A 24,428-nucleotide genomic window follows, 5' to 3' on the forward strand; every position below is an offset into this window, starting at 1 on the left:
CCTGCGAAGCTGTACCGACCCCCCTCCTCTGTCTCTCTATTTGTACTGAGAGAGGACTGGGTTCACCTTTGTTCAGGAGTGTCTCAATACTTTTGTCTGCTACCGTGCGAGTGTCAGCCTGGTTTCCAGAGTGTGTGATGCTGCATGGGTTGTGAATATGCCGTTTTACAGAACGGTAGAAGAATGGGAGAATGGTTTACAAAGTGTGATGCTGGATACGTGTTAATGTGATTTACAGAGTGGTAAATACCTGAGTGTGTGTGTGTGTGTGTGTGTGTGTGTGTGTGTGTGTGTGCGAGTGCGATTTGTAGACTGTGATGCCGGATATTTGTGAATGAGGTTCACTAGCAGGTGTGATGTTTGGTCCTTACAGTGACGGTTTATATAGTGTTATAGTAAACATGGACCTCATAAGTACGAAATAATCTGACATAAGAATGACTATGACGCGAGATATGAAGGAATGGTTAGGACAAAAACATCATATTGTGCTGATCTCGAACCGAATTAAGTGACTGTACGAAAATAATTCATATATTCTAAATAGAATATCGGCTTCTTTTTTTTTTTTTTATCTAATCCTCATATAGTCCGTGGCTTTCTGTGAACTCCCTTTTAGTTTAGCATTACATATTTAATGGTTCTCTTGAAATCCAGGAGGCCCGCGATGGTATCACAACACAGCTAAATGCCAGCTAATTCAGCAGAAGAAACTGAGATAACGACCTTAATTAATTCAAGAGTACAATGAGGCAGAAGGAAACAGCAAGCATACACGGCGTGAACGCCAGCTGAGCAAACAGATCTTTGTCATCCAAGTGGAATTTTGTAATTATCCCGCGCAGTCTGGACATGAAGGAGGAGCACCCGCGCAGTCTGGACCTGAAGGAGGAGCACCCGCGCAGTCTGGACCTGAAGGAGGAGCACCCGCGCAGTCTGGACCTGAAGGAGGAGCACCCGTGCAGTCTGGACCTGAAGGAGGAGCACCCGTGCAGTCTGGGCCTGAAGGAGGAGCACCCGTGCAGTCTGAACCTGAAGGAGGAGCACCCGTGCAGTCTGGACCTGAAGGAGGAGCACCCGTGCAGTCTGGACCTAAAGGAGGAGCACCCGTGCAGTCTGGACCTGAAGGAGGAGCACCCGCGCAGTCTGAACCTGAAGGAGGAGCACCCGTGCAGTCTGGACCTAAAGGAGGAGCACCCGTGTAGTCTGGACATGAAGCAGGAGCGCCCGTGTAGTCTGGACCTGACGGAGGGACACATTCTTCTAAAACAACTAATCCTCTAAACTTCTTTTCCTAACGGCTCCCGTTGTCAAGACGTCGCTGCCTTCCGGCGGAGAATCCACCCAGGCCCCACAGATTATCTCTAGATGACCTGTCGAATGAAAATCTTTAGTATTTGCTACTTCTGCTTTATCACGTTTCGTGCTCTTAACACAATCGTGTTCCCCCACGACACACCGCAGGTTTCGGAGTCCCGAAGAGGCGCTTGGTCGAAGCTGTACCGACCCCTCTGTCTCGATGAACGCCTGGTCGACGATGTTTCGACCTCTGAGAAGCTGTATTGACTCCCCCCCCCCCCCCCGTCTCGATACGTGCCTCCTCTCTCTCTCTCTCTCTCTCTCTCTCTCTCTCTCTCTCTCTCTCTCTCTCTGGATCGAATGCGTTTAAGCGTTTCCAGGTGAGAGTGAGAAAGAGGAGGGGATGCGCCAGGGGATTCCAGCAGCATCACAGTTACAAGGTGGGGGGAGAGAGGTCAGAGTGATCACCAGCACCCAGTGTTTCCAGATTGTTAAATCCGCCTGCAGGTCTGGAAGGGCTGAGTGTATCCCCAACTGTGTGTGTGTGTGTGTGTGTGTGTGTGTGTGTGTGTGTGTGTGTGTGTGTGTGTGTGTTGCCAAGGCTGTGGCGACTGGATCCTCCCCAACACTGACACATACTAAAACTGACCTCCCAGCACCGTCTCTTACAACACAGCCCTCTCCCTCCCAACAATGACCCCCCCTCTCCAAAACACGACACGAACCTTCCAACATAGCGCTTCCACTCACTCCCTCACCCTCCAACCAAGCACTCTGACCCAACTCGCTGGGCTAACACACTACACTTGAATGATGATCGGTGCTTACTTACAGAATACAAAAAAAAAACACCTGCAAATCTAATCAAAATCTTGCCATCGCAGGATTCATCTGCCCCCTTTCCGAGACTCCAGCCTGCTGGAACGCAGTCTATACTTATGGCCAACCTGTGGCGGGGATCTCGTTCTGCATATCACTTTAGCTTTCTTACACACACACACACACACACACACACACACACACACACGTTTGCGATGTCGGATTTGTGTCCACTGCGTCGTCTCTCGTCTTCCCTTTCATGCGCCCGGAATGCTTCCGTTCCAGCGACGCCCGGAAACGTAATGAGTGCGTGATACGGTCGATTTCCAGTTGCCTGGAAAGCTCTCTTACGTTCCAGGGACGCCTGGAAGCATCAAGTGCCGGCTGAGGAGTTGCTGAATCATGTCAGCGCCATCGAATGCGTCCATGACGGTGTTCATGACCGGGCTGTAACACCCAGGTCGGTGTTCATGATCCTGCAGCGAGTGCATGAGCAACGAAGCATTATGTACTGCATGATCATCATCAACTGTTCTCTTACTAGCGTGACAAGTTCTCTTCTCATTGCCATTATTCTAATCGACCCTCAGACGTCGCTCGTTTTAATCGACCCTCAGACGTCGCTCGTTTTAATCGACCCAAAGACGTCGCTCGTTTTAATCGACCCTTAGACGTCACTCGTTTTAATCGACCCTCAGACGTCGCTCGCTTCAATCGACCCTCAGACGTCACTCGTTTTAATCGACCCTCAGACGTCGCTCGTTTTAATCGACCCTCAGACGTCGCTCGTTTTAATCGACCCTCAGACGTCGCTCGTTTTAATTAACCATTTTTCTTCCCCTCCTCCTCCATTGAGAAAGCGTCTTTCCTATGATTCCTTTCTAAAGGACGCAATGAAGCGGGAGGATGTGACATTTACGTGGAAATTCGGGTAAGAAACCCTTTTATTTCTATTTTTTTCTATTCCTTTTCAAGGAAGGTTTTAACCCCCATTGCGTCTTCGCCAATGGCCTTACTAAGGACGACACGAGACACGCATACGGCCCCTTCAGCCTGCCAACAATGCGCGTTCAAACTGCACTTTGAGAGAGAGAGAGAGAGAGAGAGAGAGAGAGAGAGAGAGAGAGAGAGAGAGAGAGAGAGAGAGAGAGAGAGAGAGAGAGTCAAGTCTTTGGAGGTTTGGAGTCCGACGAACCTGTAGATCTGGTGTGAACCAGGTCGCATGTCTGTCTCTCTCTGTCTGTCTGCCTGAGCGATGCTTTTCCGAAGCAGGGAGGTGAGGGATATTTTCATTTTCGAACGAAGAAAGACTTCATTTTGCTGTTTTGGGTATATGGGTTTCTGGGACCATGGAAACACACACACACACACATATGTGGGATGATATACCTACACCTGCCACTTACACCTACAGTACACACACCTGAACCTCTGGACTTTAAAGCTGTCATATGTTAGCCACATTACACAGCCGACCTCCAGTGCAGATGTCTACGTGTACTCGAGTAATGTTGGAGGATGGTAGGTAGACGGTGGAGGAGGGTAGGTAGACGGTGGAGGAGGGTAGGTAGACGGTGGAGGATGGTAGGTAGACGGTGGAGGATGGTAGGTAAACAGTGGAGGATGGTAGGTAAACGGGTGGAGGATGGTAGGTAGACGGCTTATAAAGGAAGGTGGACGGTGGAAAAGGAAGGGAGACAGTACAAGAGGACCTTCGATATAGGGAGGGAGGATGAGTGTGGAGGGGAAGATGTGTTGTCCAAGTGGACAGCTCCTACAACTTCGTCAGGGATGTCTTGCTGGGTCCTGCTCTCTCTCCATCCTGTCTCCCTATCCTGGTCCCTAACCATGTCTCCCCACTTTCCCCTACTCTGTCTCCCCACTATGCTACCCAATCCTGCCTTCCCACTTTACCCATGACACTCCCTCCCACCCAAACACACACCTACCCATCACTATCTCCCTTTCTCTACCCACTTTTGCCTTCTCACTCTTGCCTCCTCCCAAAATCCTCACCTCCCCATCCTGTTTCCGCCACTCGTGCCTCCCAGATCTCCCATCCCATCCCTAAGCCTAACTCCACTCCTGCAAAGGACGCACGAACACTCATAACCAACAGGTCCACGCTAACGGGTGTGTACGCCCTTATGAAGGCATTTAACACTACCAAGGAAGATTAATTCCAGTTACCAGAAACAATGACGACGCTGCATACCTACCTTTCAGCTGCTGCCCATCGGCCCCACTCAGATGTATAGACGACATCACACCTGTTGTCCCTCGCGACTCGCGACTGATGTGGCCGACTTTCCAGGCGCTGTGGGGGCCCCATTTTCCCTATCAATAAAGGCAAGAAGGGGAACTTACGTATATATCCCCCCCGCGCCGCCCCCCCCCCACACCTCACATCACAAAACCATTATCGGTCCTGAGCTAAACCCGAGGGCAACTTACGACAGATCAGCGCCGACAATTACCCTCGTACTGGAAAAGGGGCGTGTTGTATACGTGGCGGCGTGTGGCGAGACCTAACTCAAGTGATGTGTGCTGCCGCTGTACTGTTCCAATTAATGTCTGAGTCGAACTCTCATTACGCAGGAGTTTCCCATCTGTTCCCGAACTAATTAGCCTTCCTGGACCATAATCAACCCGCGGTTGGCCAAGCTAATATACACCCACCCTTACTCACCATTCCCCCCCCCCTCTCTTTCTCCCCTTTCCCCTCAACCACTCGACCACCCCCTTCCACTTGGAAAGGATGGATGGGTGGGTGGTGATCCTCCTCCGCGACACCTGGGTTGGATGCGTGCACGACCGTGGGGGAGGAGGGGGGGGGGCAGCACGCGGACGCTCGTGTTGGACATATCAACACGTGTTCATGTCGGACACACACACACACACACACACACATACACACACAAGCCTGCTCATCTGCTTCTTTCCTCCCTCAGACTGCTCTACGCCCCACTCGCCCCTCCCTATCCTCCCCACTCTATCCTCCCTATCTCCTCGCCTCCCCAAAGCCTGCTGCTCCCCTACGTCCTCCCCTGCCCATGTGTGTTCCACATCTCCTCCCCTCCCCGTTCCCTGCTCCCCATCCTCTCTCCTCCCGATGTGTTGCTGCCAACCTTCTCCACTCCCGATGCCTGCACCCCCTCATCTCCGTCTTACCTACCTCCTCCCTCAACCCTACTCCCAACTCTCTCTCTCTCCCCTGCCTCTATCTTCTATCCTCCCTATCCCTGCTCCCCACATCCTCCCTATCCCTGCTCCCATCATCCTCCTCTCTCCATTCCCGACTCCCTCGCTCTCTCTCTCTCTCTCTCCAAAGCCCCAACTCTCCCATCTGCTCTCCTCCGTGGGGGATCATACCGTCGCGTCAGCCCCCAACCCAACCCCCCAAGTCAGCAACAGTCAGCAGCCGTCAGCAACAGTCAGCATAACATAACGCTCGATCAAAAGTCATCATTTGCCATCCCCGAACGTCACCTTTTGAATCGATTTCGGTAAACAAATAACGACGGGCCGTGTGCAACTGATCTGATGCCGGGGAGTGGGAGACGTGTGGAGGAGGAGGAGGAGGAGGAGCAGCTGACTTTTATGACGTGGGAGGAGGGTGTGCACGTTGCTCGAGGGGTTTTCGGGAGCACTCGCTTTCAAAGAAAATGGGAATGCGGATAGACGACTGGGGATCAGAGAGAGAGAGAGAGAGAGAGAGAGAGAGAGAGAGAGAGAGAGTGAGAGAGAGAGTCCAGTCTCTCCAGCGTTGCCATGAAAACGTCAGGAACTGTCTGTACATGTCTCTTGCATTTCCATTATCTTTACGATCAAGATTCTCTCTCTCTCTCTCTCTCTCTCTCTCTCTCTCTCTCTCTCTCTCTCTCTCTCTCTGATCCCCAGTCGTCCATTCGTATTCCCACTTTCTTTGAAGCTCCGCCAGAATTCAAAAAATTCCACGGTTTCTTTAGGCCTATCGGTCTTGTAGTATCGTGGGGGCCACCCGCAGGCCAGGTCGTGGTTATGAGCTCTTTGATGTTTTCCAGTTTCCCCTCCTGGAAAGTCGTGTTCACACTGCCTGCGTTTCCACGGTCCCTTCTGGAGATCCAGACTTGTCTGTCGTTCCCATCGGCCATTTAATGACCTGGAATTCCTAAGAAGCCTTGATGAGTCTAAAGGTTTCGTGGGACACAAGCTACATTCCTTCGTGTTCTTTTGAGATTCGAGGTTGTGAAGCGTTGTGGGTGGGGAGGAGGATGGGTTCGCACGGGATTCCATACCACAATAGCCATGGGTCGTCGAGGTTGTAGGAACCCATAGCCACACACGTTCCAGCCACGGGGGTCCCCTGACATCAAGAGCTTGAAGATTGTAAAGGTTGTGGAAACACGCAAACTACCCGTTCCGTGCGGACGCTCGAACACTCTGAATGTGGTGTCGGGACGCAAGCCACACATCTAGTCCCAAAACTCTTAGTGTTGTGAAGGAACGGAGCGAAGCTAAACGCTAAACCCCGAAAACTTAGAAATGCGGTGGAGGAACTTGGTAGTCAACGTGGCTGCAGCCAAGCCAGGGGAAAAAAAAATCCCAATGCAATTTAAATGCCAAGGAATAAATTCATGATTACATACAATATTAATATTTTCTTCTTCCTTCTTTCTATGCGCGTCTGTGAATGTTTACGCAATCACGAAGTTCTGTGGGAACGTCTTTCGCATCCCTCTTTGTCACAGCCTCGAAACCTGCTTCTGAAATCTGTGTCACAGACTCGGGAGATATTCCTGTGAAATCTGTGGTGGTGTTCAAGTACCTCTGAGTCGTCCGTCTACGGCTTTACTTAAAGCTAAAGCAGATACCGACGACCCCCTCACACCTTCGCGCCACTTCGAGAATGATCAGATACAAGGAGAATATGAAGATAATTGTTCACCGTAAGAAGAAGAAAAGAAAAAAAAAACTACGCTGGTCATTACGCTCTCATTAAGTCTATCTCCCTCACTGGTAATAAGATCCAAAGTTTCTTGTTTAATTATAAGAGCCTAGGCGAAATTATCTTCTCAGTGATGACAATCGTGTTCGTAATTGGCAAAGTCAGGTTCGGCTTGTTAAATGACGGTAATTTATGGTGAAAGTTGGATTATGTTGGAACTTCATTCTCTCGTTATTGTGAATGAGAGTTTAATTAAGGCATCTGACGACCTTCAGCTTATTTCTCTTTTATGGGAAAGAGATCAAATGCTATATCAACCTTATGAATTTAGTACAGAACATCATAGTTCGTAAGTAACAGATTCTACGAATACATACACTTCCATGAATCACCTTTGGCACGATCGTAAATTCCACTTCACTATGTGCAATGAACATAACTGATACTTCGACAATATTTGTAATGCGTAAAAAAAAAACATTTCCAGAGCAGTTCGCCAAATGGCTCAAAACGATTTTCTTTTTCTTTTTTTCTTTTCTTTATCTGAACTGCTCAAAGTATAATTTCCAGAGCAGTTTTTTTCTTTTCTTTAAATAATTCACAATGTCTCCAAGTCGCTCGTCTGGCCATGAGATTTATGACGTATATAAATAATTTTCAAAAGAGAGGAGGGGGTGGTGGAAGGTGGGTGGTGGGGATAGGCAGATGATGATGTTTCAACGACTGGTCTGACCTCCTGGAAAACCAAGAGACTCCAGCCAAGAAAATGCTTCCGAGGGGAAAAATGGCCGAAACTGGATACATAAACTGAAGAACCTCCGGGAGCAGATGGATGGTTCTCGTAAACTGCACGACCTCTGGGGACAGCTGGATGGTTCCTGGAGAACTGTAGGAACTGCAGGAGCAGATGGAGATTCTTGTGAACCAGAGGATCTTTGGGAACAGCTGGTTGGTTCCAGTAACCTGGAGGGCCTTTGGGAACATCTGGATGGTTCCTGTGAACTGGAAGACCTCCAGGAAAAGAATGGTGGTTCTTGCAAACTGGAGGACCGTTGGGAACACTCGGGTGGATCCTGTAAACTGGAGGACCTTTGAGGACGAACTGATGGATCTGTAAACTGAAGGACCTTCGAAAACATACGTATGGTTCCTGTGAACTGGAGGACCTTCGAGTACACGTGGGTGGTTTCTGGTCACAGGAGAGCCCTTGGGAACAAACTGGACTTCCTCCGGGAGCAGATGAATGGCTCCTGTTAAAATCGTCCGAAAAGTTGAGGTCAGTTAACTCTGACATAGTTTAATCCTACTTTTTTTTTTTTAAAGTTACGAGACTTTACATGGAGAATGATGACTGTTGGCAGGGTTCTTGGGTCATAATAATTCTCTTGATGGTCATTGGTTCGTTTCCTCGAGTCTTCCGCCTCACTGGCGTCTGTTAGAGGGCTGTCTCATGTGACAATGAATAACAGAGGAGGGTAGGTGATTCCAGGTGGAAGCGGGTCTACGGCAGAGTTAAGTGTGATGTCACCATGGCTATTTGAACTGTTAATGGATGGGGGAGGTGAGGGAGGCGAGTGCAAAGGTCTTGGAAACAGGGACGGGTCTGCAGTCTATTGTGGGTATGGAGGTTTGGGAGGTTTCAACTACAAACACCACAGCTTCAGTTACAGGAAGAACATCTGTGAGGCCATGAAGACCTGACGGAGGGACACGCGTGCCGCCTGGTGGCCGGCATGGGGTAACTTGAGGCCAATAACGACACCCTAACGTCGCTAATCATTCATCAATATCCTGCACGTCACCCAGTCAGTCGATGGCTGAAGCAACGTGGCTGGACCCCCCCGCAGGAAACAGCAACCGGCTCTTCCAGGGTATTGCGAGAGAGAGAGAGAGAGAGAGAGAGAGAGAGAGAGAGAGAGAGAGAGAGAGAGAGAGAGAGAGACAGAGAGAGAGAGAGAGAGAGATTTACTCTCCCCAGGACGAGCGGAACAATGACTGAAAGGGGGTTGCGCTGCGAACAGCCAGCCATGTTATCGATTTTCTACAACTGTCCTGAGGAGGAGGGGGGGGAAAACACGGTGCACTGGGATGCTGGGCATTAAAGACAGACAGGCACAGCGGGCTCTCTTCCAGGACCGACTCAACGTTGCACGAAGCTGTGATCTACACCATCACCATCACACACAGCCCAGACCAGACGAATACATCGGGTCAAAGCAACTCTCCCTTCCCCCCACACCATCCCCTAAAGACTGACGGGATTCCCATCGCTTCGTAATAACCTATTGACTTCTTTTTTTTTTTTATCCAAACTCTTCCAGCATCAAGCTTTTATGTTTCTGATCTCTCGCACAATCACACACACACACACACACACACACACACACACACACCCATGGACCCCCTGGTCTGCTGCTGCTGCTGGTGCTTGCGTTCCTCTGTAACTCTTTCGTCCTCTCTTGAGTTTCTCTCCAGAGCTTCGACCCCGAGTCACTGTCTCGGTATCTCGTCAAAGGAGAGACTCTTCATTAAACTTGGAATGCCAAGAACAAAGTTATACAACGAGTGACTCAATTATGCATGCCGGAGGAAGCATACGTGAGTAACTCCGTTTTTTCTCTTTTCTTTTCTTTTAAGATGGGGAAAATGGTGTGTTTTGTGACGCTTTCAAAAATCAAGTACATGATGATGGTGGCCACGGTATACACGGAGGGAGAAATACGGAATGTGATTTTCCCCCCTTTTTTTCCCCCCCCCCAAATCTGATAAATGGTCGGTAATGCCGCGTTTGTGAAAGATAACACAGATGTGTTATCTTACGTCTGGTACTCAGCAATAAGCTTTTGATCTATGCACGTTAATTAGCGAATGAAGTGAATGACGGTGAATAAGCGAGCTCCAGTGAGTGAATGAATCCACACGAAAATGAATGTGTGAAATGGCCAGGCTTAACCCCCCCCCCCCCCTTCCACGCCGGATGGATATGGTCAACAAATATACTGTACACTGACCACCGCGTCTACACTGACCACCGCGTCTACACTGACCACCGCGTTTACACTGACCACTGCGTCTACACTGACCACCGCGTCTACACTGACCACTGCGTCTACACTGACCACCTCGTCTACACTGACCACCGCGTCTACACTGACCACTGCGTCTACACTGACCACCTCGTCTACACTGACCACCTCGTCTACACTGACCACCGCGTCTACACTGACCACTGCGTCTACACTGACCACCTCGTCTACACTGACCACCTCGTCTACACTGACCACCGCGTCTACACTGACCATCGCGTCTGGTGAGACACCCTGTGTAAAAAGGGAGAGTATGGGACAGGGGTGGTTTCTACCTTTCCTCAGGGGTCATGAGCGGCTGGCTAAACCCTCCTTTCCCATCAGGAACTTGGTCGTATCGGTAGCAGGAAAAGTTCTTCACGAAGACAGAGACGGAGGTCAGGTTCTCAAGTTTCTTAAGGTAAGTTTGAGCGAAACGGGGGAAAATAATGGAGGTTTGGCTTGAATTGGAAGGGTAGGGTGTCTGTCTATGGTGAAGTTGAAAATTCTAATCTTTTTCTTTCTTCTTCTTTGCAGGTTGGTGCAGTTCATCTGGGCAGACGTTGGCTTCGTGATTAACTAACCTGTTAAGGTAGGGACTCTTGTTTCCTTCAGCATTTTATTTTTCCTTTCTGTAGACTGATCCTTTGAGTTTTATTGGCTTGCCTCAGCGTAGGATTGGGCCAGACTGCTGTGAACGGCAACAACACATGATTCACACAGTTGTTATGGCAATTCAGTGTGTTAAGGCGACTGTGTTGATGTGCTCACACACCTGGTTCTTCCTCCAGCTCCTTTGGAGCCAGAGTGAAATCAAAGGGACGCCTCACTGGCTCTCTCCTATTGTTACCGATCTTCGACCGTCCCTATCCATCCACCCCGATGTTGCTCCACTCTCTCTGTTCCACAGGTGTAATTGTGGCTACCGTTCTCGTAAGCTGACTTCACTGATGTGTCCCACCCTAATTGGGTTTGGAGCCTCGGCGCACGAATAGCCACAACCTCCCATAGTTTCTTCGTGGCGACCAGTCACACGAGGCATGACCGTTATACCACTTTCCTTCCTCAACGGCGAATCTCAGAAGTTCTCCTACTTACTTCGTCCTCTGGGTCTGTCCTCCTATAACCTCTCCACCTTTAAGAGTCGGGTCTACAACTACCAGTGGAGCTCAAATTGATCTTTGTCATATTCTCTTTCACATGATTTTCTTTTTCTCTTTCATCCTGGATGGTCATGGTCAGGGTATGTTCTTTGTCCTTGCAATGTCAGTTGCCAGGATATAAGACAAGAATACTCTCATTAAATGACTTGAGGACTTCCCACTCTTGCTGTACACACCTACCTACCCTGTGGATCACGCGTAACTCCGTGATCTGAGGAAGCGATGGATTTGCTTCGAGGAAGCGCTGGATTTGCAAGTTCTTCCTTACAACACCATAAGGATTCCTTCTAGCTTGTAGTGTCCCCTATTAATTCGAGAGCTTACAAACATCACTTCGAAAGATTCACAGACAACACTTCGAGGATTAAGACAGAGACAGCACCTCCAGGATTCCCAGCCACCACTTCGAAGGTCTCCAGGATCAACAGACAGACACCACTTCGAGGGTTTCCAGGATCAACAGACAGACACCACTTCGAAGGTTTCCAGGATCAACAGACAGACACCACTTCGAAGGTTTCCAGGATCAACAGACAGACACCACTTCGAAGGTTTCCAGGATCAACAGACAGACACCACTTCGAAGGTTTCCAGATCAACAGACAGACACCACTTCGAAAGTTTCCAGGATTAACAGACGGGCACCAATTCCAGGGTTCCTAAGACACCACTTCGAATATTTCCAAGATCAACAGACAGGCATAACTTCCAGGATTTCCAGGACACCACTTCGAAGATTTCCCGACCAACCACAGTGGGCCACGCCTGGAACCTCGACTGGGTACGGTCAGAGGCGCATTCATATTTCTTTACGACACTGCGAGGGAGGAGGAACAGGAGGAAGAATTTATCGGAAGATTTTGTTTTACTGACACCAAACCTGGAAAGGAAGCGAGCTTGCACGAGTCTCCGGCGTGGGATCTCTGGTGGAATAAGGGAATATTTTCAATGGCTCAGACCTCGCCATGATTCATCCGGTCACTGGACACTTATTTCTAAACTTCTGAACCTGTTTGAAGAACCGACTACAAAAGACACGAGCTCCATTTGAGTTATATTTCCCTTTCCTTTCTCGTTTAAGATACAATCAGAATCATTAACTGACACAGAGGGCTGATCTGAGATGATATAAAATACGTCCACCAATTATATTCATTAAGCTCATGGCTCTTTACCGATTCAGCTCATTCAACAATGCATCAATTAATTCATCTCATTCACCTTCATACAGACAGTGACCGCCAGAGAAGCTATATAATCATGGGGAAGGTAGACAAGGAGGGAAGTCCTGAATATGTATGGTGTCCATAGATCATTATGGATGTTCAGTCTTATAGAAAAAAAAAAGCTATATTTTCTTTTTCTTTGTGAATTCTTCTGAAGTATATATATATATATATATATATATATATATATATATATATATATATATATATATATATATATATATATATATATATCTTTTTTTTTTTTTTTTTTTTTTGCTTTGTCGCTGTCTCCCGCGACATCCACAGATCTGTCTCTCATTCCGACTTAAATATCAACTTGTATATCACTGTTGTCTAACAGCCTGAGAGTTTATCACTATGCCACAGTATATCACAGACACCTTTGTATCATCACAGGATAATAGAGAAATCTATACCTCGCAAGATAACACTGACACATCAGAATCACAAGACAGCACAGACGTCTCTTGGCCACACACACAAATCTATGCACTAGGAGATAACACACACACACACACACACACACACACACACACACACACACACACATCTCTCTAATCACGTGATAACATACGTATGAGGATCACTGATCCAAAACTGGCTGGAAAAGATAACAAGCCAACCCAAGACTCAATCAGTTCCCAGGTCACATCCAGCAGGAGATAGATTGGAGGGATAAGATAACCACATTCCAAGATCTTTTTTTTTTTAATATAAGAGCAAAAACCAATGTTGTTCGAGCTGACGACATACGTCCCAGCAGGGAATGTCGGAACGGAACGCAGGGAAGAGCAACTCAGAAGAACGGAGTCTTGGGTCACTCGAAGTGAAAGGAGCAAGAGGGATAAAAATAATGTCGAGAATATAATAGTCTGGGATGAGATGGCTGGCGTCAGGTCAAACGTGTCCGAGGAATGGAAAGTAAAGGGAGCGAGGAAGGTCGATGGTTTACAATCAACGTTTAGAATCACGTCGCCTTGTACTCCCAGTCTTAATCTGTTAGAGGATTAAGTCCCATGTAAATCCTATACAAAAAACAGGGTATTGCTGATGTTACACAACGTCTCTCTCTGATGATGAGAATCAGATAAAGGACACTTTGCAATCGAAAAGGCAAAAAAGATGAGACATCTTTGACTGTCTGTCTGTCTGACTGACTTTCTCTTTTACTCTCCATTTCTGTTTCTTTGTTTCCTCGTCCGTGTGTCTACCCATCGGCCCGCACAAGTTTATAAGGTCTTACCTTCTCTAATATAAGATTACGACAGACTACTAACAGAGGCTCAGAATTACTCTTCGTCTAACACCAACACCATTTTACCGTAACTTTCCTAAGTAGGTGAAGCAAACATAGGCATCTGGTCTCACGCTTCTCTTGTCTATCACCAAAAGGAAAAAAAGGAAAGTTCTGTGGGTGTTACCGGACTCCACCAGAACGAGGTCAAATCGCGAGTGAAAAGTTATCTTCTTTTTGGCGTGACTGTATTATTGGGAGTACAGTCTCGTCAAAGAACTTCCTCAGGGGTACCCCATTTCCCTGCTAATGGAAGCAGCGCAGCTTTGAAGCTGCAGGAGTACCTGGAAAGAGTTTCAGAACAAAAACCCAGAACCCATTCTAGGGAGAGAGCTCCTCAGGGCTCTTATAAATAAATGTAAAAAATACAAGTTTTGGACGCTCGACCTTCAGAAGTACTTTTAGAGGCGCCAAAAATACAGAAACTATACAACTGTCTTGAAAATGTATTGGAATGTGCTTCCGGCTGAGGGGGTTTCCCGTTCAACTTGAAGCCTCAGGGCCTGTGTACACAGTCCTCCGTGTCAGACCTTTTTCCTCTATTTCCTATCTTCTCACTGTGGTCCAGGTCCTCCCCGCCCTCCCGACTCCACCACCGCCCTCAATCCCCGAAACCTCATTTAAGCTGCCATCTAGTTCAGGATTACAGGAGAGGACCCCAAGCCCACACGATCGACGGGGCCAGACTCAATTCTTCCCCCTTCCCTCCCTCTTCCACCGTCTGGGAGAAACAGGGACGTAGGCTGGGGCAGTGTCAGCCCCCAGCGACTTCGCCTCCCTGGCAGTTGGAGACGACATGCTAACGCCGCTCGAGCCACCACGAAGGATGGCTGGTTGAGACGCCCCCCATAACCTGATGCCAGAACCGGTGCTCTCGAACACACACACACACACACACACACACACACACACACACACACACACACATATTCCCTTGACCGAAAACACCATATCTTTTAGCATCTATATTTGACGGCTCTCTCAACTCTGCCTTTGGGAGGGCTGGAAGTGTGGCTACTGTTGTCACTGGCGCATTGTCTTCAAAAGAAAACATTAACCAAATGAACCGTACAGTGTGTGGGCAGAGGTGTTGCCACACGAGAGAGAGATCAAGCAGTCTGTCTTCGTGTGTCAGGTCACTGAATCTATTGCTGACAGGTATGAACAAGCCCTGTTAAGAGATGGTGCTGCACTGTACTGCCATCGAAGAGATACCTGAAACTGTGAGATAGTGTCCACTACTCGCATCTTCCACACAAAAAGTCTGTAGACTTATGGAACGAATCAATTTCCTTTCGATTCATATCATCTGGCCACTGGGGTATGATGAAAGACCTTTGGTGACCTCCGTAATCCTTCTGCGTTACCGCTCACACGATGAGCATCGCCGGCACGATGAATCAGCCGCTGAGGCCCGGGGGGAGGGGGAATAAAACTGGTGGGTGGACAAACACGATGGGAACCCGGCCATCCTCTTAACTACATCGCTGACTGAGTGAGGGAGAGCAGCGAGGAGCCAGGGAAGAGGAGGAGGAGGAGCAGCGAGAGAGAAGGTGGGTGGATAGCGCCGCTCTCGAAGGACATCCCGAGGCGACCATCAGACACGGGCGAGGTGGACCATAAAGCCTACGTATCCAGGAGCCACAGATCAGATCTCTTGTGTCATCATCGTCGCAAGGCGAGGACACTCAAGAAACCAAACCTCAAGACCACACCGGCGGAGAGTTCTTCGCCTGACAAAATATCTGAGTTCGAAACCCCACCTTCGTCAGATGAACTGGAGGCGTCAGCAGCCACAGCGCTATCTAAAGCTCATATATGTTAAGTCTTTCTTCACCGCAAGACCATCCCCTTCGACCAAAGGCAATTTTTTTCGTCTCCTTCGTCAGACAGAATCATTACCAGCATCTCTAAGTACGACATCCTCTCGGCCACACGACATTTCATCCCCGTTCTCGAGCAGAATCATTAGCAGCATTTGGAAGTCCTAGGCAAGTATTTCGCCGAGCACTCAAGAGCCATCCGCCTCATGCAAAGGAAGTAAGATGCCTCCACTGTGTACACTCTCTTGCCTGACCTTTTCAAAAGCGTGACTCCTTGACAGATATCCACAATGGTCTCCTGACGAGCTCTTTACTCCAGCTCTACCACCAGGGGACCAGATATTTACCAGTACGTTAATGATGTTTTCCGGGTATACACTGACGAGTGTTGTGGGGTGTAGATGGCTTAATTCAGGAGGAGTTCATTGTAACTCAAGATCTCGTCCAATGATTTTTTTTTTTTTTTTTTGCTCCAGATTATATCACTTGTTGAGGTTCACAAGCACAGAAGCGAGCCACAGTCAAATGTCTACGCTGAAGGTCTTTCAGCATATAACTTCGTCATAGACCATCAGGTCTTCTGTAATCTTCCTCTCCAATGCACTGTTCTCCGGTAGATAACCTCGTCACAGACCATCAGGTCTTCTGTTATCTATCCATCCCATGCACTGTCCTCCGGCAGATAACCTCGTCATAGACCATCAGGTCTTCTTTTCTCTGTCCATCCCATGTGCTGTCTTCCAGCAGATAACCTAGTCACAAACCATCATATCTTCTGTTATCGGTCCTTCACCGATAATGACGAGCAGTGATGATATTCCCTTTCGGTGGGGAAAGGGGGAACCTCCTCTGTCAGGGATAAGTCAGACAAGGTCACAAAGCGAGTGCCAATAAGACAGCTTTTCACTATCCTCCCGCCTCCTTTGGGATCCACAGGGAGGTGTAGCAGTGGGTGTAGCCAGGAGGCACGTCAATTAGGATCTCCTCCCTGTGTCCATCATCATCAGACACTGTCGATACAAGTCGCCGTTGAAGACACCCCCAAAGTCCTCGTCTTGGTGGAGTGAGTTCATCACAGATGGACACCACAATCACGGAACAGACCAGAGCTGTCTTCCTCCCCTCCTCCCATCAACCTCTCTCTCTCTCTCTCTCTCTCTCTCTCTCTCTCTCTCTCTCTCTCTCTCTCTCTCTTCCATATAATACACCTAACAAGTGCAGCAATGTATGAAGAAAGCGTTTGTTCCTCCCTCACTACGTACCATTCCCCAGGTTTACTGGACAACCAACACAGTGCAAACTTCAAAAGTACTTCGCTGGAGGGACGAGGAGAAGGGTACAACTATTTCTCCTCTGGCAGCAGTTCATCAAGGAAACAGATTACTTTTCTGTGTATCTAATTGCCTCTCCACAAACAAACTGTATTTTGAAATCATTAGCGTCCATCGTTCACAGGGAAAGTCTACATGTACAATCAAAACAATGTCCATGGAGAGCCTGAGGACAGAAACCACCACCTGGAGAATCAGGGTGGGAATCAGAATCTATTCGTCTTTCTAAATCACACAGGCTGATTCAACAAATGCGCGCGAGTATATATCATTCCTCCAGTGTCAGGCAGACCCACCTCCAACCCTCTGCGTCCTGGCCTCTACCCTTCTTACGCCCGGCTTTAAAAGCCCGCCGGTAACGCCCTCACGTACCCATAAGAAAAGCTGTCTACTAGTGGGGGGTTTGGCATGGAATTAAGGTTTCGACCAGACACCTGCCGGGGATGAATAAAAGATGGGAGGAGAAAACGAGGCGGCAGCCCTCTGCAAGTGTCTGAGCCAACCTGGAGATGCTAGAATCCTGGAAACCCTGGAAATGTTAGGACTCCGGAGGCGTTAGAGTTATGGATGTGTGGGAAGCTCTGGATGTATTAGGGGGAAATATGTGAAACCTCTGGATGTATTAGGGGAAATATAAGAAAGCTCTGAATGTATTAGGGGAAATATGTGAAAGCTCTGGATGTATTAGGGGAAATATGTGAAAGCTCTGGATGTATTAAGGGGGAAATGTTAGAAAACCTCTGGATGTATTAGGGGAAATGTTAGAAAGCTCTGGATGTATTAGGGGAAATATTAGAAAGCTCTGGATGTATTAAGGGAAATGTTAGAAAGCTCTGGATGTATTAGGGGAAATGTTAGAAAACCTACTAATAATAAAAGAGCTGGTATTGAAGAGATGGAAGAAGAGGGGTAGCAACGCGAGAGAGGGAGACATAAGAACTGAACTGTGGAAGCCTCCGACGATGACCTGTGGTGTGAGCAGACTACCAAGTGATGCCACACATCGCCGTAGCCAAGCTACAAGAAACGGAAAAAGACAAACCCAACCAGTAACAACAAAGGGGGGATATCGCAGTCCTCCCTTGAACTGGACCAACTTGTCTTCTACAAATGGAAGTGCAGCTTCAGCTCGAGACCGATACTGCTGTAAGGCTAAAATTCCCCGATTGCCTGGGAACCGAACCCACGAGGGAGTCTTGGGAGATCTTCCTCTCGGCCCTTCCAGCCACCGGCTTGCCATTGCCTTCTAAAATAGAGCCACTTGTGTGAGGTGCTGGACTGGTGTTGTGGGCGCAGTCATGCTGGCTTCGCTACCTGGCTGCAACTGCTTAATGGAAACGTGAGACCAGGAAGATTATAAGTGTCTTAAGTATCGCCCGCCGCTACTCACACACTTATGTGACTACGTCCGTCCTTGACTCGCTAAGTAACAAACACACTATCTTCATCAAAGTATTTGTTTTGTTTGTTTAAGAGTATTTCTTTTTTTGTCCATGTACACAAAGCTAATGTAACGAGAACGTATCGTGAAATCTGTAAGGGATAACTTGGTTATTCTTATCGTAATTGTCAGAGGCTTCATACGATATCCTTATCTCCCACGAGAGCAAATGTGGAGGTCAGTTCTTAAGTGCCACGGGGAAGACCTCATCTTGCGCGGTCATTTTCCCAATTACTTCCTCAAGGATGTGGCTTTGGCGTTACGAGTCGTCCATCTGTCTGTCTGTAAGTCTGTCTGTCATTATCTGTCCAAACTTCGTGAGGAGGGAGTGGCTCTCGATATCCACCCTACGAAAGCCACACTGTAGTGATGAAGACAAGACTTGTCAATGGTTCAGACCAGTGGCGTGGGTAAGTACCTATACCTGGGTGGAGTGGCATACTCTGATGACGTTATGACTAGCAACCTGGAAAACCCATCTTAAAGTGTTGGATGCAACATGATTTCCTACCAGCCATTTGTCGCCATATGTATATGTATATATATATATATATATATATATATATATATATATATATATATATATATATATATATATATTAGAAAGGATCACAATTTTGCGCGTGATCAAGATATTCCTATGAGTCCACATGTTTACCAAATGGCGTCCTAGCTTCGTCTCTTCGATGTATATCAACTGACTGTTATATTTCTCTCTTGTGTCTCCCCTGATGATGTGATTATTACATGAAAGTGCACTTGGGAACTTTTCGTGTTTCATTTTCCCCGTGGACTCGTAGGAATATATATATATATATATATATATATCCCTGGGGATAGGGGAGAAAGAATACTTCCCACGTATTCCCTGCGTGTCGTAGAAGGCGACTAAAAGGGGAGGGAGCGGGGGGCTGGAAATCCTCCCCTCTCACTTTTTTTTTTAATTTTCCAAAAGAGGGAACAGAGAAGGGGCCCAGGTGAGGATATTCCCTCAAGGGCCCAGTCCTCTGTTCTCAACGCTACCTCGCTAATGCGGGAAATGGCGAATAGTATGAAAGAAAGAAAGATATATATATATATATATATATATATATATATATATATATATATATATATATATATATATATATATATATATATATATATATATATATATGCACGTCTGACCGTTGATAGTGGCCCAAACATACTGGCTGGAATTGCAAACCACAAACACTACCTCTCTCTCTCTCTCTCTCTCTCTCTCTCTCTCTCTCTCTCTCTCTCTCTCTATCTATCTATCTATCTATCTCTCTCTCTCTCTCTCTCCCTGCCCGGCACTGGACGTTCAGAGTAAAACTGGACCCTGAAAGCCAAGTCAACACTAGAAACACTAAAAGGGAAAATGAAGGCAAAAGGCCCGTTTGATACAGAGAGAGAGAGAGAGAGAGAGAGAGAGAGAGAGAGAGAGAGAGAGAGAGAGAGAGAGAGAGAGAGAGCATTCCAACCACCACCACCTCCAACAACAACAACAACAACAACTGAGCTATGCGCGCCTCTACCACCAACACCACCACCACTATCACCAACAGCTACGGCCATCACCACCAACATCGACGTCCAGAACACTTGTCGCCCCAGCACCAGATTTTGTTTTGGCTGCCCTTCACTTCCTCCTCTTGTCTGTCTCTCTCCCTCTCTCTCTCTCTCTCTCTCTCTCTCTCTCTCTCTCTCTCTCTCTCTCTCTGTCTCTCTCTCCACAAGCCTTACCTATCTCCCCTCCTCCTCCTCCTCCACACCCCATCTATTGCTGGAGGGCTGGCACTCTTCCAACCCCTGCCACAATATCGGATCATTTGGGAGATGGTGGCCCTACCGCTGGTGTGTGTGTGTGTGTGTGTGTGTGTGTGTGTGTGTGTGTACGCCTTCACCAGCGTCGATCCACAGACAACGACATTTTTAGGACTTTACTTATACATATATTTGAGTCTTTATGAACATTTACGGACATAGTATAATACGTTTTACACACACACACACACACACACGACACACACACACACACTGAAGTGCCCCTCTGGCTCAGTGGTTAGAGACGCGACCCAAGGACCACACGGGCCCTCGCTCGACTCCCAGACAGAGCACTCAACTCCTAAGTCGACTTAGTTATGCATCTTCACTTGCGCTATGGCCAATAAATGGCGACCTGGAGCAATCCCAGTGTGTGTGTGTGTGTGTGTGTGTGTGTGTGTGTGTGTGTGTGTGTGTGTGTGTGTGTGAGGCCCGGCAAGGAAGGAACCATCGCACAAGTTTCTCTGGGGGGTTTCCGCGGGGGGTTGGGGGGCCTCAACTCGATCCTGAAAATCAACTTGAATTTTTTTTTTTCCACTTTTTTTGACACAAGAACTTAACATTTTCTCGTTACGTTCAGATGGAAGTGGGGAAAGGAAAAAGGTTTTTTCCCCCTCACTCCTCCTTCTTACTACTGTTAAGACTGCTCTCACAGACCTAGTGATCTTTTTTTTGTTGTTTGTTGTTGTTCTTGCTTCTCACACCTCTCCCTCCTCTCACGTCCCCAGTCTTTCACGTCCTCTCACACTCACGCTTCTCATAACCTCACCGCACACACACACTCACGCCTCATACACCTCGCCTCTCACACTCCCTGCTCTCACATCCCCGTTACTCACACCCTCACCTCTCACTTCTTCGTCTCTCCCACCACACCTCTCACGCACCCCACTCTCTCTCACACCCTAACTTTACACACGCGTTTCACATTCCATCTCTCACACATCCGCCCCTCACACCTCCTCCTCTCGCACCCCCGCCCCTCACACCTCCGCCTCTCCACCGGCCCATCAAACTTCCATGTGACCTCACTTCCTACCTGGTCCCCAACCTCACACCACAACGTTTCCTCCCTGCTACCCCTTCGTTCCGCTTCCTCCTCTCTTCCTCCTTTCACCTCCAGCCCCTCTTCACTTCCTCTCCCATGTCCTTTGCATCCTTCTCCTCCATCCTTCTTTTTTCCTCCTATCCATCACTTTCTCCCTCCCTCCTTCACACCCTCAATCCTCCAATTTCCACTATCGTCCCCTGTCTCAAGCCTTTCCCCTTACCACCACCACCACCACCATCCTACCTTTGCTCTTGTCTATCCTTTGACATTTGAACCCGGATCTATTGACCTTTCGGCTGTTCAACTCGCTGACTGGCATTATCGCCGCGACTCACTATATCATAACTTTGATTAGCCATTGGCAGCTATCACTTTAGGGTCCCCAACCTTCTCCTTTTATTGCCACTCTAAAGGCATGTGATGTGGTTAAGGCGTTGGGTAGAACTAGCCACCAATAAAATAAAAATTTAAGCACCCAGGATATTGCCTCCATAATCCTATGGTTAGTTTAGCTTAGCTGTATATATATATATATATATATATATATATATATATATATATATATATATATATATATATATATTCGCGAGTGAAAAGACACCTTTGGCGAGGCAGTAAAGGCTTTTCAAAGAACCTGTTACTCCTAAGGAATCTAACAGTTCCCTGCTACCGGGAGAAGTGCAGTCTCTGGAGCTGCAGGAGCACATCTAGAGAGGTCCTGGGTAACACCAGGACACTTTCTTAAAAATAGTAAGTAGCGCCAGGAACCGGGGAAGAGCGGCCTCATTCCTTCACTACCTGTCATGTGCACAATGCAACACTCGACAATACGACTACCTCATCTCTCGTCATCCACTTTCATTTTTACCCACTCTTGCTTTACCATGAGTGCTACCCCTTCCTTAGCTTCCGCACTCAAATGAACGGGCATGCTATCGGAAGAAATTCTTATGTTCTTAGGCTCATATCTTTTTTCCCCTAAAGCAAATTTTTCATTCGTATTCATGACCATCTGATGTCTATCTATCTATCATGTATCTATACTATGAGTGCGACAGGTAAGCAGTCATCCAGGTGGTAAGGAGAGAAGGAAGAAGGCGTTGCAGTCAACACTTACACTCATGTTTATATTTACCATCACCAGAGGGGAGGTAAATATGCAGATGTCTTGCCAGGATTGGTCGAAGGAGGATCGACCTTATTGTAATGGTCTGTTACGTTGACGATACTCCCACCTCATTGGTAATGTGCTAGTGAGGGTAATGTAGTGGTGATGGGATGGCTACTGTAGTGGTGCTGATGGTGAGGTTACCATGGAGGTGTGGATAATGAAGGTACTATAGCGGTGTTGATGGTGAGGCTACTGTGGTGGTTTGATGGTGAGGGTACTATATAGTGGTGTTGATGGTGAGGATAATGTAGTGGTGGTGAGGCTACTGCGGTGGTGTTGATGGTGAGGTAACTGTGGTGGTGTTGATGGTGAGGCTACTGTGGCGGTGTTGATGGTGAGGGCAATGTGGTCCGTGTCAAGGGAATCTGCTTTCTCACATATTTGCCTCTATCCATCTATCTGTCTCTGGTAGTCCGTTTCTTCCTTCATCTATCTGTTCATCTACCCACCTTTTTCCTCCGTCTATCTTTTTCTCCGACTATCTAACTATCCATCTCTCTCTCTCTCTCTCTCTCTCTCTCTCTCTCTCTCTCTCTCTCTCTCTCTCTCTCTGCATCTGTGCCTCACCCCGTACATACTGACGTTTCTACTTATCTCTATAGCCAAGTATCTTCCTGTTCGCCTTCCCCTTGTTCTTCGGTCGACCCACATCTACCCAACCATTTATCTAATCTACGTACCCATCTATCATCTATCTACATCTATACTAGGTTCATTCGTCTTACAACCCACCTAACTTTCCTCTACCCACGTTATCTACTCGTCTTACAACCCACCTAAGACGTTATCTACGTCCCTATCAACTCAACTATTCTTCAGACATAAATCTCTTTGTCATTTTCTTCCCAGCAGTGACTCAACAGGGTTCGGGGGTAAGGCCCGGGCGAGGAGGAAAAGGCCAATTTTTGCTTCTATTTTTTGACACGGAACGGCAATAAAATGGTAATGAAGTCGCCCAACTTGCTTCGTCAATAACTGCTCGGGGCCGTGATCTGGGGCGCTCATGGGAACGCTCCCATCCCTCCCCTCCCTGCCTCCCGCCCACACTCCCATTAGGGCTGGAGAGACGGGGGGTGTGAGGCTGTGGAGGGGAGGAAGGGGAAGGGGAGGAAGGGGTAGGGAGGAGATGGCGGGGATCCTCCTCAGAGATAGCGTCTCCCGCTATCTCTCTGCTATACCGATGGAGCATCTCATGAGCTCGTTACCGTCTCTCACTGGGGGCCTAAAAGCGGCTATATCTGTCTATCTGTCTATCTCTCTCTAGCTATCCGTACATATCTATCGTTCTCTCTCTCGATTTATGAGTGTGTCTGCACACTACCCTTTTCAATTTCTTCCCATACGAATTTCTGTTTTTAATATATATATATATATATATATATATATATATATATATATATATATATATATATATATACTTCGTCCTACTCATCTGCATCTCCATTACTTACGAATTTGTGTCTCTTTCTATACATATGACCGCATTTCTAGATATACCACGTCTTTCTATACATCTATATCCTATTCTCTCTCTCTCTCTCTGCCTACGTAGGTGATGATGTTTCAAACGTGTTAATGGAAGGTGAACCAGACGGGTTGTTAGCCACCAACTGAGTGGTGGTCTCAATTGGGGTGCCAAAGGCTTTTAACCCCCAGCTGAACTGTCTGCTCCCTCATGTCTGTGACCTGGTGTGGGTATGTCAGCCGGGGGGGGGGGGCAGTTAACTAGCCCTCCCCCCCCCAAGTCAATAGAAGCAATTTGTCATGCATCAGTGAGGGAGGGAGAGGGAGAGAGAGAGAGGGAGAGAGTGTGAGAGGGAAGGGAGAGAGGGGGTTTACATGGAACTGGGGTAATGGAGGAGGGAAAGGGGAGGAGATGGAGAGGTAACCGCATATAGTGATGGAGGTTATCCTACTTCTGATCACGTATGGGGATGGAGGCCATTCCAGGTAATGACTCCCTAATGTGATGGAGTCACTTGAGG

At 47.8% G+C, this 24,428-nt stretch overlaps 1 protein-coding gene across 7 annotated transcripts in view; it reads left to right on the plus strand.

Annotated features, from left to right (window-relative positions):
• mAChR-A (muscarinic Acetylcholine Receptor, A-type) overlaps nucleotides 1–24,428 on the plus strand; it is a 461,181-nt gene that overhangs the window by 162,520 nt on the left and 274,233 nt on the right. The window contains exon 1 of one of the 7 annotated variants that reach the window (XM_071690084.1): nucleotides 10,679–10,702. The exons of 5 other annotated variants lie outside the window; for them this stretch is intronic. The gene's annotated coding sequence lies outside the window, so the exon portion shown is untranslated. Of the gene's footprint in view, nucleotides 1–10,678; nucleotides 10,703–24,428 lie in introns of those variants that run through there. One more of the 7 variants, XM_071690090.1, reaches the window with a different exon arrangement.

The sequence above is a fragment of the Panulirus ornatus genome, chromosome 48 (assembly GCF_036320965.1).
Source record: "Panulirus ornatus isolate Po-2019 chromosome 48, ASM3632096v1, whole genome shotgun sequence".
NCBI classification, from domain to species: domain Eukaryota; kingdom Metazoa; phylum Arthropoda; class Malacostraca; order Decapoda; family Palinuridae; genus Panulirus; species Panulirus ornatus.